We start from the raw sequence: 19,194 nt of genomic DNA, 5'->3' as shown, positions 1-19,194 counted from the left end.
GATTCTTGATAGGGCTTATATTTCGATAAATCGAGCGGAAAATTGCTTATTTCTCTATGGGGTTGCTTGAACGAGGGCGTTAAAGTTTTATGGCGCATAGTAATTACCTTTGTCTAATGACCATGTTCTATTTTAACGATGTGACGGAAACGATTTCGTTAAAAGGATATCTTTAACTAAGTATCGTCCAAACTTATCTAATGATTTTATCTCATAGTACTTACATATAGTAGGTAATGTAGTGCATACAAAGAAGGTATAGAAAATATATTTACCCATGAATAAAAAAACATGCGGTTTAGTCTGAGTAGTGTGTGCAAGCTACTCTAATGAAGCTGCCTATAGTTTCAAATTAAATTATCTATTGGTGTTGCTTTATTTTCACTAAATTAATCAAATCTCAGACCAATAAAATAGTCCAACACCACCAAATACAAGAACTAGAGCTCTATATACTTACGAATATATGTTAGTATGACGTAATTTTTTTAAATCAAATCAAAATAAACTTTATTCAAGTAGGCTTGTACAAGCACTTTTTAATCGTCTTTTTACAATTAGGTAAGGTTTGGAAAGTATTCTACCGAGAAGAACCGGCAATAAACTCAGTAGTTATTCTTTTTCAATATTTAAAAAATACAAAGTTAGTTAAATACAACTATTTATTAATATATCCTGCTTTAACATTGGAACTCGGATAAAACTTCAGCTGTCGATGTAATTAAAAACGTAGAAAATTCCATTTAAAAGGGTTTCCTACGGACTTCTCTCGTATCACTAATGATCAGTTAGTCTTATATATTATATAAATAATTTGCATTTCTATGTACGGAAAGGTTATTGACCCATTGTAATAACACACGCCAGTAATCGTAACATCTTAGATCTTATATTTGATAGCATATTGGCATTTCATCTGTTCCTCATATATTATATTTCTTACTGTATAAATGCACTAAGCTGACTATTTACTACGAAGAAGTTAGTAAGCTTCTCAGTATGAATAAAAACTAAATATACTGAATAAAGATAAAACCACTATGAAATAAGCTACAAATAGTTTAAGGAATCAAAATCAAGACTTTAATTAAATATCCGTAAATACTTTTTTTGATTTTTATTTACATATGTTTAATACCTAAAATAGAATTACTTAACTAAAATTTTATTAAGGTATGCCTGACTAATAAATTAAAGAAATAATCGTTCGATTTAGAATACAAGCGTCAAGCAATTTTATTGCCTGTCCACCTTTAGATATAACTTTATTGTATTTAGAAATTATATGAGTTATAAATTTGTTAAATTATAACACAACACAAATAATACAATTCCTGCAAACGATTGCTTATTCAATGTAGGAGATAAAAGGGTATGTCTCGGTTGTTGCCACAATATGGACTGTCTAGTTATTGTGACAACATTTTACGATACAGGATTTAATAAAATATATATATTTATTATAACTTATAAGTACACAAGTCTTGGAGGTGAGCATATTGTAAATTGTATAAAAATTACGTACAAATCGGGCACATAATAGTTTACTGGAATTTTCTGATACGACCTTATCAGTATTAGGTTAAAATGTTAGTAGGGGATTTTAGTCGTACATTCATGCTCTTGTATGGAAACTCTTTTGTATGAGATAACACGTAAAACTAGTCTCTTCGGATTTGATTACTCTCATTGAGGAAATAGAGAGCGGATCTGTGTGCACAAACATTTGCATAAAAATAGATTAACGAACTCTTATATATAAGTGCTTTTTCTTGATTTAATTCAAACATAGTTGTTATATTTAATATTATTTTACATTTAATAATGCTGTCATTTTTATGAGACTTAGTAGTTAATTTTAATATGTTGATGCGGTATGATAATGTCATAAAAATTAAAAAAAGTTAAAACAGACGTTAATTTAAATAATAAAATTAAAACATTATGTTTATTTAATTTTCGATATAAATTGAAGATGTTTATAATATTAAAATAAGGACACATTTACAGTCACCCTTAAAATGGCCATAACTTCATTGATCTGCGCACGCGCACCCAGCGTGGAGCCGCGTCGCTCGCGCACTCCTATTGTCACAATTACCATACGTGGGTCGCGACATTTAAGTTAAATTCCATTAAACTTGTCGCTGCTGGATGATTTTATTTAATATGTTAATAGATACAACGACACATATGCATAACTGATCAATTATCTTAATAATAAACTCCTTTGTCGGTGCGTACTTGTGTTTAAATAAATAATTTACATTTAAGTTATTTTTAAGTTCGAACGACAACTGTAGTTTAAATAATTGAGTAAATAATGCTTAGCAAAACATATGTCACAGTATAACGTTTCTAAAATGCCCTATTAGTCTGACTATTACTCTGAACAGACGGGCCTTCTGGCTGTTCTAAAACGACCCGCCTTAAGCCTGAAGTGACCTGATAAACTTGATCCTCATCCTCAAGCTGTGACCCGTAGCGAGTATTTACTAGTTTGGGTAAGCCTATATACAAAAGACTAACAGAAAATCTGATGCCGGCTACAAATAACATTTCATTTGGGTTAGCTGCTATGGAATAATTGTCACCGTGGTGAAATATTTGTTCCACGTTAAATTACATGAATCCAGCTCTATTTAAAACATCCGAGTGGTCCCAAAACTTTCTGCGTTTTATCAACATCTGCAGAAGGATATCCAGCAGACCATAAATGCTGTATAGCTGTTTCTCTAATTTCGAACTTAGATTCTAACGCCTAGGCGTTAGGATGACGCAGGTATATTTGTTCTATTTTACATAAATAAATATTATTAAAAAGCTATTTTATTGCTAAATTTTCTCTAGATGAGAGAGGCTCAAAGTTCAGCAACTAACTTTTGATGAAAAATGTCATAATACATCCTGATAAACGTCATCTATTAAAAATTATTACAGATATTTAAAAACTATATTCGATGTTTTTTATCATTTTATACTTCAATCATTTCTATATTTATTTCGTGGCCTAAATATCCCTTGCTATTAACGCTGAACGAATAGGAAATCACCATTTGCATTTTAAATGTAATACATGTACAAACAAAATAAATTTGAAAATGAATACGTAGTACTTTCGGTCCTGACCATTGAAAGAAAACATCACCAACATGCTGTTGCTGACAAAATCATTAAAATATGCAAATGTATTTGTATCAATATATTTAAAAGATACACACACATACGTACCCTAAGTGCGTATCTATACGTACATCATTTAGGCTACATACTGCTCCGTATCAAATTCACTCAGCATAACATCCAAGTTGAATTAAATTGAAACATTTATCATTTATAAGTAATGCAATGAATTTGTCTAACTTACAATTGTATCGTATGAAGACAACACAAGCTGCGCAAGCGCATTCGGCACATTTGCATCGTGATTGTTCTGTTTGTTTTCCGCACCTGATGTATTGCCTCATAAATAACGTGCCTCGGGCCTTTCCAATTACGTTTCCACTTCAAATCGTACGGGCAAAGTCGCCGCATTCACTAATAGCCCAACACAGCAACAATATGCATTGATACTAGACATATGCTCTTAAAGGTTTTTTTTTTTAAATAAAATTTGTTTTGAGTCCTTGCTAATTTATTTATTGATCATATTTTTGTATTCATTTAAAATTTAAACATTATTATCATACATATTTCATATGATTCTTCAGTATTACTTATTAATTGTTTATTACATATTAATTGCATTTCAACTCAATTAAGTTGATAAAACACAAATACTTATATTGTATTCGGTGCAAAAATCATATCGGTATTTCGTTCTGAGATATGTTTGAAATTATATTTTAAATTAGTAATCATTAATTTCGTCTAATAACGTAACGTGATATATTATTAATAATAGGAAACTATTGTCTATAATAACAATTCATTTCATGTTTTTCAGTAGCTGAGAATAACGTTACTTGAAAAAAAACTAATTATAGGTTAAAATTGTTAGATATTAAACCTCGATCTTAATTAAGAAGATCAGTTTTATTCATTGAATGATGTCTCATTATTAAGTCAATAATTCAATATTCAATATTGTATATAAATAATGGCTTTGTAAAGAAGTTATTTCAATAAGTTTTATCAATAATAAATGCATGAAGTTTTCAGCAGTTGTTTTGACTAACTGATAGTTTGACAAATGATTATATATTGAAAAAAAAGCATAAAGCATTAAGCTCTTTTAGTATGCGGTGTCGGTTAACCCTAATAGAGTCTGAGGTAAGAGGTTAATTTTCTTATATAGATAAATTATTGTTGTTTTATGCAAATGATACGAAGCGAGTTTAAGAAATAATTAAACAAGTGCCTCGGGCGTATTGCTTGGATACTATTTGTAAATGTTTTATGTGATTAGGAAGTTAGTTTTTTTAATTCTATAGACCGTAACAAATTCACATTTATTACAATACATTATTTATCTTGCTTATTTCGTTTAAATGTATATGTTTGCTATACATATAGTATAACATGTGCCACGCGGTTTTACACGAGATGATAGAACACGTAATAAGTACTTTCCTGGAGTTTGCTAGATTGGATGACGTTTGTGGTTACAGCTTCGCTAATAATGCTCGTATCGTGGCGTTATGTAGCCTGTAACTTGTTCAATAAACGGACTATTTAACGTACTGTGAATTAGTCAAATCACACTGGTATTTCTTGAGATTTGCGCGTTGTAACACTACGTAGATTAATAATATAAATACAGATATCATAAAAAACAAATGTAAAAGTCTACCCGTGACCACGAACGCTGTAAAGTGCTCGAAACGGGGATGTTAATAATAATTAATATACGCGATTCAAATCCGTTATAGCTAGTTTTATTTCAATGTGTAATCGCGAAAATTTAAGACAACATTACAAATGTAAAAGGTTACGCACATATACAAACTACATTGTTCAAAGGAATTAATTATTAAATCTAGAACGAAAATAACCCAAGTTTCATTAACGCTTCAAAGAAATATTCATTGAAAAATTCTGTTGAGAATCGGCAAAGTTACCAATTTGTATTTGTATATTAAATCAAAAGATATATTACGCACATTAATAAAAATATAATTAACGAATGCCTCGCTTCATTATTGAATTTCAATTCCGTTATCGCCTCAGGGGCAATCACAGATATTTATAAACTCGAATCATTATTCAAAATAGAAAATTCGTTATTTTACAATATTCTAAATATAATTTGTATAAGTAATGAAAAAGAATGAACCCGTGTCCGGCACATGGCCGGAGGCTGTGAGTATATTCGTAGCGGGCGCATCCTTCACAATCAAAGAATTTATTCGACTCGCAAGCGCCGACACAATAAAATATGCTTGATACAACGAACTCCATTTAGCAATTAACTTAACAAACAAACGTAATATATTGTGGTTAAATTTCAATACAAAATGGCGTCTGCTCGGACGGCCAATACCTTACTTGAGAACTCGCCTCAATAGGGTTGCCAATTATCATAAAAAAATTGATTATAATTTATAAAACCAAAAAAATTAAATTGATAATCTTTAATTTAAATTTAATTGAACATCTATAGAAACTTATAACTGCACTTAAATTTTAAAAATTGTATATAATTCCAAACAAATGGTACCTAATTAATGAAATAATGTCCTCCTTATACATATAACTTTTTCTTTAATTAAGGAGCGATATTATTTGTTTTTTTTATGTATTGTTGTAAGTGCCAGCCCTATTTTAAGAGCACACATGTCATCTTTAAAACTTATCGGGTTTGTTGGTTTAAATTATTTGTTTGAATCTGCTTCGTCGTTAATTCGAAAGATAATTGACGCGTGTTTTATTCTTAGTATTCAGATTTGTTACGAAACTTAAAACGGTTTACGTTATAAATGTTTTTAAACCATTCAATTTAGAATGTGAGGTAAGAATATCTTAAGTATAGTAACAGTACGCTAAAACCCACTTTTTTATGGTATAGGTTGTCGGACGAGCATATGGGCCACCTGATGTTAAATGGTCACCATCACCCATAGACAATGATGCTGTAAGAAATATTAACTATTCTTTACATCGTCAATGTGCCACCAACCTTGGGAACTAAGATATTATGTCCCTTGTGCCTGTAGTTACACTGGCTCACTCACCCTTCAAAACGGAACACAACAATATTGAGTTTTGTTATTTAGCGGAAGAATAACTTATGAGTGGGTGGTACCTACCCAGACGGGCTAGACAAAGTCCTACCACCAAGTACTGTTGGACAAAGACTGCTTCTACACTAGAGGACAAGATTGTAACGAAAGTAGTTAAAATCTTTATTGTTTACAAAATTGTTGAAAATTTTTGATTAAGTAACTAAGTCTTATGGATTATTTTTTAGGGAAAATCGCGGAACAAGATTCTATACGTCACTGCGACAAAATTTCTACCAACATCCTGTCTAAAAATATATAACTAAAAAGTTTCACTACTTATTTTATCGGGTACATGAGTACACAAATTTCAATGTATAATAGACATTTTTAATTAGGCACTGCGGAATTAGCGCTACGACCACACCTACGATATGACCAAGCAAGTTAACCGTAACAAATAGACTTCACACTGGCTGTATAGAACTAATTATTATTAAAACGTTAATTAAAAAAAAAACATTCAAAAAGTTATTACTTCTACGAAATGAATGATGCACATAAATATCACTCAGAGTGTTAAAAGTAAGAGAAATTAAATAAATATAAAAATATATTTAAATTTCAGATGAAAATGATCGTTCGTCGCGATTATTTGATAGTAATTTTTAAATTCATCAACATCTAATTACAGTTGATCTTTACACAAAGAATCGTACGTGTTAAATTAATATCATTAATATTTATGCAGATGAAAACTTACGAGAGGGAATAAAGGCTAACGTAGATCGTTTTACGTAGGATTTTTTAATTTTTTTTATTGGTGGACTCACCACCAATCAAAATCAAAATCAAAATCAAAATGTACTTTATTCAAGTGGGCTTTTCCAAGCACTTTTGAATGGTCATATAACAATTAAGTGAAGCTACCACAGGTTCGGAAAGTAAATTCCACCGAGAAGAACCGGCAAGAAACTCAGTAGTTACTCTTTTTCAACATTTAAAAAAAAGTACAGTCATGTTAGTTAATACAATTATTTAAATTAATATGTCCTGCCTGGAAGTCAACACGTATTAATTCCACGCTTTTTTATCATCTACAAAATCTTGTATCGAATAATACGCCTTTTTTACCAATGTATTTTTTATAAACGATTTGAATTTACGAGACGGCAAAGTTAAAAATGTCTGCGGAATTTTATTATAGAAATGGATACCTTGCCCCAAGAAAGATTTATTGACTTTGCGGTGTCGGAAACTTGGCATTATAAGCTTATCCTTACTTCTAGTGCATATACAATGAAAACAAACAAACATTATAAACAGCCAGTGCGATAAAAATCTTGGGAACTAGGATGTTATGTCTTATGACTTTAGTTACATTGTCTTACTCACCCTTCATACCGGAACAATACAAATCTAAGTATCACTGCTTGGCGGTAGAGTATGATGAGTTGGTGGTACCGAACCAGCCAGGCTTGCTCAAAGCCTACCACTGAGCATAAGATGTCTAACTTAACGGTACCTTCAACGACTACACCAAACGACTTCACGACTTAACGACTTCACCAAAGGAGAAATAGAAACATTTGAATTGGTATTATAAAAGAAGATGTAGATTGTATTACAATGTGTGAAAAAGGTTATTGCTACTCAATCTAAATAGTGGATATAGATTGTCTATGTGTGTGAGTGTCTGCTTTTGTGTGTATGACTGTAATGGGTGATACATATTTTGGTTTGTATTGTGTATGAATGTACGGCCATAATTTACTAGGTATCAAGGAATGCCCAAAGAGGCATTATTATGGAGCGGATACATTCATTAACAGTAAACACAGGTAATATAAAATTGTAATAGTATTGTTAAAACACTCCAAAAAATAATGTTAGACCCAGAATTTTTAATTGAACTGGAAACTGTTCAATTCATAATAAGGGCATTACCAATTGTTCAATTCAAATCGAAAAAATAAAAAGATATCACAAACATTTTAACTGTCACTGTCAAACAGCTCTTAAATGTCTAGAAACTAATGGTTTCTATGTATACTCTACATATAGTTTCAAACTATATGCATAATACATATTTAAATGTAATAAGTATTCTTTGTTAACTAAAACATATTAAATTATATTTCTCTAGCGAGAATCGATGTCGATTTTTATCAGGAGTTATTTATATTCGACAATTTAAAACAAGTTTATGAAACTGTATATACCTACATATGTACCTACAACTAACTACGCGTAATCCAGATAAAGAATAAATTTTAGTATTTATTACTTGCCAGTAATTTTGTTTTTCAAGACTGATTCTTTTTTTTAATTTGTTATGTTCGCAATACGTAACATTTTATTTGAAATATTATTGGTTCAAAATATGATCCAAATTTTATTTAAAAATAAAAACAATATTGTTAGTCCAGCTATTACTAGCTAATTACTTATTATGTTTATGTTAACATATATCACTAAAAACGGTACAAGTAACAGGTATATCAGCGCGCCTTAACATTTTACACACAGCATCAATAACGTTTTCGTGTCAAAAGATCGCTGAGATGATTCGTGGATCGTAAGCGATACTCGGAGGATGCAATCGGAGCGCTCAGCGGGTCGCCGGCGATTAATAATTGTTTAATAAGCCCCTCATTACGGAACCACAATCAGACGCGACCTGAAATACGAGTGTGGCACCTCGGTACAGTTGTGGCAATAACGCGCTATAGCAATGGCTACACGAAGCTAACATTTGTTTTAATAGTTTAGTAAGGTTTAATTTGTGTGTAATTTCTGGCTAGCATGTATAATGTGAAACACACGTGATAGATAGAGTCGAGATGGCCCAGTGGTTAGAAAGCGTGCATCTTAACCGATGATTGCGGGTTCAAACCCAGGCAAGCACCGCTGATTCATGTGCTTAATTTGTCTTTATGATTCATCTCGTGCTCAGCGGTGAAGGAAAACATCGTGAGGAAACCTGCATGTGACAAATTTCATAGAAATTCTGCCACATGTGTATTCCACCAACCCGCATTGGAACAGCGTGGTGGAATATGTTCTAAACCTTCTCCTCAAAGGGAGAGGAGGCCTTTAGCCCAGCAGTGGGAATTTACAGGCTGTTGTTGTTATGTATAATGTACCTAATTCAGTTAGATTAATTTTATAATAATTCATAATATATTATCATTGCTTTATCTACTTAATTCATTTTGTGTTTAGAAGAAAATATTTTTCATATTCAGTAATAATTAATACATGAAACACTGAGAAAATATGTTAACGTAACGTATACTTATAATAGTTTGACAAAAAAATAACCATTTCTGACACCGCAAATGTCTAAATGCCCCAATAAACCTACTCAGGCTGGAAGCGCTACTATCAAGTAAATGTTAATTAATTCAATACCTGTATATAATTAATTTAGTTTTATAAAGTTATCTTATGTACTTACATCCTATTGTTAAATTTTATTTCTCGTTATTTCTTTTTTTAATTTTTTTATTAATATAATTACTTAATATTTATAAAATGCTACAAAACAGTCTTAAAAAAACTTGCATATTTTTTCAAATACCGATTCATAGATACATCACTATATAAAAAGTTTTATAAAAACCACTTCCGGACGCAATAATACTTTTTGAATTAATAAAATGAGTCGCTGGAGGCGGTGGGCGGATGGGCGGCGTACTGGGCGGGACGCCTTGCATTGACAATCAACGAATTTAATTAAGCATTTTGACACATATATAAGCTATTTGATTCTAGTAATATTTCAAAATATTAAACAGCGATACTTACATTTGTATCGTTCCGGTATAAAGGGTGAGTAAGCCGATGTAACTAAAGACACAATACATAACATCCTATTTCCCTAGGTTGTTAGCGCATTGGCTGTGTAATCACTTATTATCACGTGGCACTTTTGTCTGAACACACCCTTTTTTATGGGATAAGTTGGCGGACGAACATATGGGCCACCTGATGGTAAGTGGTCACCATCACCCGTACACAATGACGCTGTAGGAAATATTAAGTAGTCCTTACATCGTCAATTAACGAATTTAATTAAGCATTTTGACACATATATAAGCTATTTGATTCTAGTTATATTTGAATTATTTATTAATAGAGTAAGCCGATTTTTATCCCACTGATTATCGGACGATAGTTGCACATAAAAATCGGTTATGGTCTCATTTTGAAGACCTTCAGCTTTGGACGTGCAGAAAATTAAAGTGTATTCTCAAGTGTAATTTACGAAATTGCTACAATTTAACAGATAATTAATTTTAGAGACCGGAACAAAGTTACTGGCCGGTTAGAGAGCAGTTCTGCGGCTGTAAAAAAATAAATTAAAGAACGACAAATTTATGATGTTTGATTGAAAATTTTCATTTTAATACGAATTCATACGATGGCGAAACAAAAGGTGAGTGACCCATACAAAGTAATTATAAAACAATAGGTTACGAAATTCCTAAAAAAATGTTTTGACTAAACGCGAGTAGGTTACTAGTAGTTATTTATTTACTATAATTAGGCAGCACCTGTTATACATTCTAAAAAATAATCGTTGTGATTTAATTCATTATTACAGACGTAAGTCGTAATAGTTCAGTTATAATGGTAAATCGTGCTTACAAATCTGTGAAAGTTATATAATACTCGATAATTAATTGAGTTTAAGAGTACATAGATGCAATCACATTTAGCCCGATTTAATTATTATATATTCTTAATCAAAATGATAATAATGATTTTTTACAACTTCAAGTAGTTTGTTATACTTCTTTATCGATCCGTAGTAATGTATCTGAGAAAACGGAAGCAAAATAAATATCCTCGTATAATACTAGACTTAATAAATATTTTTAATTTCCTGATTAATTTGCATAAATTATTGATATCATTCTGGGCTGCAAGAAAAAGCAATTTAATTGAACTTAAATATGTTGAATGAAGTTCTGTTTTGTAATGTGTACCAAATAGCAGTGTAGCATCGCGTTGAAAATACTAATACTAATACTTAAGCTTAACATGAAAGCCTATACTTAGCAGATCAACAATATTGGCCTTGAAATGTATATTTTAGGCCACATTTTAACACACACAGTGTTGAAATAGAAGAAATGTTTTGACTTTAAATTATACTAGTAGATATAAACTGTTATCTTGTCATTAAGAAACAACTATTGAAAGCGTGTAGCTAACTACTTCAAATTGTTTTGTTTTATAACGATTACTTTCCAAATGCTTAATTTTATTCAATCATTAAAAAATGAAATACTATTTTTTTTAAATAGCAAGTGAGCCACCCGATGGCAAGTGGTCACCACTACCCCTAAAAAAACGCTATAAGAAATATTGACCATTCCTTACATGCGCCACCAACCTTGTGAACAAAGATGTTATGTCCATTATGCCCCTAGTTACACTGGCTCACTCATCCGAAATTCAAACCGAAAAACAAATATGTATCTGATGAGTGGGTGGTACCTGGGGTCCTACAATAAGATATATCGTTTTATTTATTTAATACAAATAATATTTTTAAAGTAACGAATCTAGAACTAGAATCTACTAATTTTTTTTTGGTATGAATTAAAAAAAAATTATATCAAATAATTATAAATTATAACTAAGTATAGTTCAGCACAAAAAAAATCAAAAGCGACATATTCCCATCTCCGAAATCCGAAGAACACGAAATTAGAGGGCATTAAGTATAAAAACACATTCACAAAACGCCGCGCCCATAAACAAATTTGTAACAATCAAATCGGTAATAAAACTCAATCTATGAAATTATATCACAATGGGGATATGGCCGGTTTTATAGTCTAATTATTGTGATTTGTTTTTCCTAATGAGGACAACGCTACGTATTACTATTGCCTACTACAAAAATGTATTACGGCTCATAAATTGATTCATTCTATTTTAAACTTTAATTATATATAAATAAGGTATATAAAATATAACAAGTTTGGAGAATAATTTTGAAATGAGTTTATTATTAATTTTATAGTCTCCTAATTGGATGAAACGGTTGCTTTGTTGGATGTCAATCGTTCTGATGATTACTTACATAATATTTTAGGTTTCAATATAAGAAATTTGAGAAAATTAATTGTTATCAATGTCATTTAAATTATAAGATTTTAAATTAACATTGTTATTTTTATTATTAAAGTTATTAATTTCGGGAGCTCGATATTTCGACATTGTCTACGAATGTCTTGTTTACGAGACTCTACCGAACAAAAATAAATAACATGGTAAATATCTCGAAATTAATAACATTAATAATTATTTAAAATTGTATTTTACTAACTGATCCTGCGGCTTTAGCCGTGTAATTTATAAAACCAATGGCATGCAAACTGTTATCTTCAATTTTACCCACTCGAAAATGAATAAAATAAACTTCCTTATCCCGTAACTGAAACTATCGCCATATCAAATCACATCATAATCGGTTCAGCGATTTAAGCATAAAGAGATAACAGACATTTACTTTTGCATTGATAATATTAGTATAGATGGAGTTTTGAGACTCAATGCGATACATATTTATTTTTTTTCTTCGCCGATTCATAAATTTAAATCATTCGTTGAAAAAAAGCTACTAAATAATACCTACATATAATACGACACAAGCGACTTGTGTCGTATTATATGTAGGTATTATTTAGACTTTCATCTACTTAGTTTCTTGTCGGTTCTTCTGGTAGAATATACTTTCCGAAACGTTGGTAGCTTTAAAATTAATTCAATACTGTAACATGACCATTTTAATTGAACGAAATATTCGTGTATGCTAATAAAAGCGTATGAGCCTACTTGTCTAATGAATATTTTGATTTTGAAATGAATATCTATATTTTTTACTTATTTTACATTCAAGAAGGGTTGAAATTTAAATATTACAAACAAACTGAACGATCTCAGTCAAAGTTACACTTGCTTATTGCTCGCCCAATATCTAGTAAAAAAGTAAAAAGTAACATCCTGTAAATTTCCCACTGCTGGGATAACGCCTCCTCTTCCATTAAGGAGAGGGCTTGGAACATATTCTACTATGCTGTTCCAATGCGGGTTGGTGGAATTCACATGTGGCAGAATTTCGATGAAATTAGACACATGCAGATTTCCTCACGATGTTTTCTTTCGCCGCCGAGCACGAGATGAATTACAAACACAAATTAAGCACATATACGTAGTGTTGCTTGCCTGGGTTTGAATCCGCAACCATCTTTTAAGATGCACGCGTTCTAACCACTGGGCCAATCAGCTCTCGCCAAATATCTGAAGTTCGGAAATAAATACAACGAATCCGAGAAGGACTGTCGAACGAATAAAAATTATCGATTTCATTGAAATTATAAAATAAATATTTTATATGTAATAAGCCTGAAGGGGATCATTTCATTTCCAAGGCGATTTCATCTATATCAATTTTATGATATAATATTTATGAACACATACATAATTATTTCTGGGAATTTCTGATATTGGAAACCTATCCTATTGGACCTCAAAACATACGCAGATAGAAATATTGTACGATTATATATGTATAGTACTACATAACTTAGATGTAGCATCGGCTAAATTCGTAAAACCGATCACATCCGAATTGAGTACGCTATCCCAAATTATCAATATTTATTTCTTATGTGAATATGATCTTTACACAAAACTTGTAATATTATATGACCTAATATATTTGTCAATTTGACACGTCGATTTACATGCACTTCCTGTCTCGGGTTGTACTGACGCGGGAATCTATAGCGACGAATAGCGTCGAATAGTGCGATAGGGAGCTATTTCTATTGGTCGTGAAAACCAGCAGTAATAGGTTTTAATTTCATTTTATGGCATCGGACAAATAATTTTCCAAAAACAAAATTTGAAAAACATTGCAAAGAGAAATCAACTTATTATACATATTACATATTTTCCAAATTCAAATTCAATTATATTAAGCAATAAACCTCGCTTAATTATATTTATCAAATAAAATACTACAATTACATCATCTCGTCGAATCGAATAAGGCCACTTAATAAAATTTGTTCCTTCATATAATCAAACGATTCCCTTCGTTAAGGTATCAATCTAATGACTTTGAATTCGATATGATGGTATTTCATGGTGTATTAGAATACCGTACGTAATTAAATCAATCCGTAAATGGCGCCAGTCAATTAACGATACAATATTTACGAGGAGTCTGTTGCCTCGATAACGTCTATGTTGATTGAACTTGGGGATATGTGTATGTATATATTAGAAACTCATATCCATTTTTGTAATTCTCTCAATCAGGATTCGTTTAAGCTGAAATCATAGAGGAAATAGAAAGATCCAATAAATCGTATTGGTGGAGTTAGCTCTCAAGAGACTTGACGAGCTTTTTAAGGCTTTTACTTTATAAAGATAGTTCTGATTAGAATTTTATATAAGTACTTACGTATATAGGTGTATATTCCAAGTTAAAGGTAAAGAACACTGAACTGGTCATCAACCTGGTCTACTACATGGGTTTATGTAAAGCGTCATAACTTCTTCCAGCTCATACCTTCCTTGTGATAATTTTCATTACTACATATTATAAAACAAAGTCACCGCGTCGTCTGTCTGTATGTTCGCAATTAACTCCAAAACTATAGAGCGGATTTTCATGCGGTTTTCACTAATAGATAGAGGGATTCCTAAGGAAGGTTTAGGTATATAATATTATTAATGTTTTTAAGAACAGTTTAAATAGTACGACAATTGTCCAACATGTCGAAAAAAAGCAAAAAAATATATAAATAACGGGTAAAATCCAGTCAGTAAGTCAGGTGCGAAGTCAGGACAGGCCGCTAGTCACCTATATAAGACATATTATAGTAATAAACAATGCAATAGAATAAGTAACAAATAATGAAATAGACTTAACTATCTGAGGCCATTCCAAAACTTGAACACACTTTCCACAACTGACCACTGATCCATCTCGTCAGTTTGTGATAATTAACTTTAAGCTGTGTGATACAAACTTGCCCGGTATTAACTTAGGGCAAAAACAAGACCGTTTTTACCCTAAGTTAATTACATAAAACGTTAAATAACGGAAAACAACATCGCAACTGCAATGAGCATTTATCGAATAGCAAGAAGTTATAATTAGATAATTAGGTAGAAAATAATTTTTAATAACAACTTAAGATCATAACTGCTTTAATCATCAGACGCCGCAAAGGGATCTTTAAGTGCAACGCTGTATCTCAATTGAATAGGAATGTGCGACACTGCATTATAGGTTCGAAGCTATAGCGATGCTACTAATATTTAACTCATCTTTAATCGGCTAGCTTATAGTCCAAATCTTAATAGTTATTATTAAAATATTTTGATTATATATTTACGTATAATATTGCAATAGTTGGGTGTTAAGTTCGCCTCGTTAAACGTAAATGCGTCTTGAGATGAAATTAAAATTGTTAATAGTGCATTTTGTATCTTATGTACAAGTTAATGTATTTAATAATAAGCTAGTGATAGAACGTAAACTTATAGACGAGATTAAAACTTATTTAAAACCCTGATTAATATTGTCTGAGACTCTATTTTCATAGAGAATAAGCCACACCACAGATACAAGCATGACATATAAATATAAAATATAAAGTAAAACAGTCTCATTGTAATTAATTATCAATATCAATATTATAAATGTGAAAGTAACTCTGTCTGTCTGAACCGAATTTGATGTTATTTGGTATGATTTAAACTTGAAAAAACAAATAAATTTGAAAGGACTTAGGCTATTTTTTTGCCTAACACATGACAAGCAACACAGCTTAGTTACCAATATAATAATCAATGGGTCAAAAAGATCATAAAAATCTTTTGAATTGAATTTATTTTCTGCTGATTTAGATAGATTTATTTTATTATATAGTATAGTATAGCATGTAGTATGACCGTGTGTTTATGAGAATTGCGTGTCGAAGGCTCCAACAGAATTATTATTTGACGCAAGGGCGCGATCAGTGCGTTCCTGCCTTAAACGGCTGTTATTACGTTTTCGGTAAAGGTGATCGAATAAAAATGTTTTTATGTAATAAATAATAATTGTAACATTTACTTTTAAACACTTATGAATATTTAAATAGTATTTGTGCACAATATGTAGAATTAATTAAAAATAAATGCAAAGTCATTTCGTGGCAGTTAGTTTTTATAATTAATACTTGTAAATTAATTTTAATCTTACTAACATTGGAAATGCGAAAGTTTAGATATATGTTTGTTGCTCAATAACTCTAGAACGGCTGAAAGGATCTGAATAAAACTTTGCACAAAGATAGATTGTAGTTTGGAATTGTACATATATTACTTTTTATCTTAGAAAAACGTACCTTAAGTCCTTTAACAAACGGTTGAAGTCACGGATGGAAAGTGGTGATTAATAAAAAATTTATTTTGTGTAGTATGTTGATCTGTATATTATCTATGAAAATATTCTGTATAATATTAGCAAATATACAGTTTTGAGTGTATAAGTAAGAGAGTTCCCTTAAACTCGCGCTCGGCTTTCGCCAAAGAATCTAATTAACCGAACATCACTAAAAATAATTGGGAACAAAAAGCGATCCGCTCCGGGTCGTCATTTATTACTTTGATTGCCCTTGTTATTGTTATGGGTATGGGGCACGATCAACGTGAAACACTATAAAACACCGTGTCACACAGTGTTCATATCTCTCTATCGAATATCTCATTTATTGTGTAGAGTCAATCGTGCGTCTGTTGCTGGAAAGCGGATTATATGTTTATCATTTTACGACGCTGTTTGTGCCGCCGACGAAAGGGCGCGTGACGTATGTTACAGAATTTATATAATAAAAAGGAATCGTCGTTTTATATGTCATAATGCCATATATTTTTTTTGTACTATACATGATTATACATAGGTTTTAAAAGTTAGTTTTTATGATAATCCTAGCATGTTATTATTTTAAATGTGACGCTTGTATTGAAGTTATTAAACTGTTGATATAAGATATTTGATAATTTTTTTAATTATTAATTAATACTAGTTGTCGTCCTTGGCTACGCTCGCGTTTTAGGGGTTGGATATCACGTGTTAGGCAAAAAACGTAGCCTATGTCCTTCATTGAAGTTCAAGTTTGCTTCCAACCAAAATTCATGAAATTCGGTTCATGGGTTTGGTCGTGAAAGAGCGGCATACAGACAAAAATACAAGGAACTTCACAGAAAACTAGAAATTTGCTTAATTGTGGGCATCTATTATACTCAGTTTACATAGCTTAGTATTCTTTATTACTACTTAAGGAAAGAAAAGTGGGGCGGAATTTGTAGTTTCTAGCAATCAACAACATTGCTTTACTAATGTTAGTAAGGGTTAACTATAAGTGAAAATCTAATAAAACTAATACTAAAACATGTAACGTTTCTTGTTATTATTTAGAATGTCCAATATTGTATCAATATCACATATACATCCACTCCCATTTGAGGTTATTTTAGAGGTTATTTCATCACGTTACTCCATGCAACATGTATGCACATTGGTGGATCCACACGTGACATTAGACACATGCAGGCTTCCTCACGATGTATTCCTTCACTGTCGAACACTGAATAGATAAGCAATTAATTAAATGTAGTCCCAATATTGGAACTCAATAGCTTCCACTTACAACTTCAAATAAAAATTGCAATGTATAATCGACAAGTAATTTTATGGAGTTATTTACGATGGTTATTCATTACTTCCTCGTTGGTAAGAATGTGAGGACACCTGCCTGTTTCTTGCATTCTTGCTTATTTTTTTGCAAAGTAACTTGATAGAATCAACTCTTAATCTTCGAAACTTACTATTGTAGCTATTGGTTATCTCAGAAAAAATGAATTCCATATAATCAATATATAAATATAGAAAATAAAAGTTTAAGGCCCCGGTGAGATTCGAACTCACGATCTCCTGTTTACTAGACAGGCGCTTTAACCAACTAAGCCACGGCGCCGATGTACTAAGGGATGAAAATAAGGGCGACTAGTTTTGTTTCAGATTCAGTAATTGAAATAATACAATTGTGTCATTATAAAGGTATTTTCAAAAGTGTGTACCAGCCTTATTTAATTTTAACGATCGCAACAATGTTGTTTAGTGCTACAACAATTATCGCACAAGAAGCTATAATTTTAAATAGTTTTCAGAATAGATAAGGCCAAGCCCTAATTAAGTCTTTAACCCATTTAGGGGCATTTTTCTTATCAATGCTGATAAGAAAATCGTTACCAGTGATTGATGCAATTTTACGTTTCACTGATTCTTCATGCTACTGTTAATATACTATTTCAATTAGCATCTTATTATATCTTGAATACTTGTTTATTTGGATGTAAGAACTGTCTGCTTTATACTATTTAAAATAAATTAAAAAAAACTTTTTTTTAAATATCGAATGTTTACTGGAAAATTGTAACTGTTTACTGGATCAAGTTGAATTAATTGTTACAATACCCAATATTTCCAATTATAATAGGGCTTATCTTAGGGTGGATTTTAAGCATTTATTATTGTTTATCTTATCCAAGGGATGGATCTTTAGGGTTTAGTTTTGTTATTTAATTAAATATAGAAAAGTTGTGTGTCGTGTTCGCTTCCTGGTTCAAAACTTGATTGTAAATAATTTCTTGAAATAAAATTGGGAATTCGTCCCGTCTTGTTTGAAAGAGAAACAAATGAGCAAATGGTCCAAATGGTGTCATAAGGTTACCACCGCTTAGATGTCGCCGAAGTGCCATCAAAATTGCCAACTAAAATTTCCCTTGTGACTATAATATAACTTTAATAGTAAGTGGTATTATATCACACATTTTTAAAACTATTCCTAGATATATAAAGTATAAAGCAGAGCTTAAATCTACTAGTGTATACTAATATTGTGAAAGTAATTCCGCCTGTTTATTTGTCTATCACGCATAGTCAAACCAG

The 19,194-nt window shown here is 31.2% G+C and overlaps 1 non-coding gene across 1 annotated transcript; it reads right to left on the bottom strand.

The window, feature by feature from the left end:
* Nucleotides 1–18,146: 18,146 nt before the first annotated feature.
* Trnat-agu lies at nucleotides 18,147–18,220 on the bottom strand. Its single transcript has one exon. It is a non-coding gene; the product is annotated as a tRNA-Thr (tRNA).
* Between the last annotated feature and the right edge of the window lie 974 nt (nucleotides 18,221–19,194).

This window comes from Vanessa cardui, chromosome 7 (assembly GCF_905220365.1).
Source record: "Vanessa cardui chromosome 7, ilVanCard2.1, whole genome shotgun sequence".
NCBI lineage: Eukaryota > Metazoa > Arthropoda > Insecta > Lepidoptera > Nymphalidae > Vanessa > Vanessa cardui.
This window is presented reverse-complemented; position numbering and strand designations above follow the sequence as displayed.